The sequence below is a fragment of the Gallinula chloropus genome (assembly GCF_964237585.1).
Source record: "Gallinula chloropus genome assembly, chromosome: 6".
NCBI lineage: Eukaryota > Metazoa > Chordata > Aves > Gruiformes > Rallidae > Gallinula > Gallinula chloropus.
This window is the reverse complement of record NC_140091.1, coordinates 5,527,201-5,527,552: the sequence shown is the minus strand read 5'-3', so window position 1 is coordinate 5,527,552 and position 352 is coordinate 5,527,201.

Here is a 352-nt window from a genome sequence, read left to right as displayed (position 1 = left end):
TCTGCATCATGGTGCTGGCTGCACTACCCTCCCTCCTTCCCACCATCACCCACGTTTCGGGGGGGAGAACAGACCTGCAGCCCAACCTTGGGTACTACACTATCATCTTGCAAAGAGGGGTACCCCCACCCCAGATGCAGGGATGCCTTGAGCACCAGCCTCCCATCCCTGCTGCCACTCAGGGTGTGGGATCAGCTGCACAACCCCTCCTGGGGATACTGTGGGTGTTGAGCTGTGTCGATCACAGCTGAAGGGTGCCCCCCATGGCACCCAAACAGCACCTCCAAGCCTCTGGCATTGTGATTCCCTCCTGGCAGCAAGTCGAGGGCTGGGAGTGCTGCTCCCAGCTGCT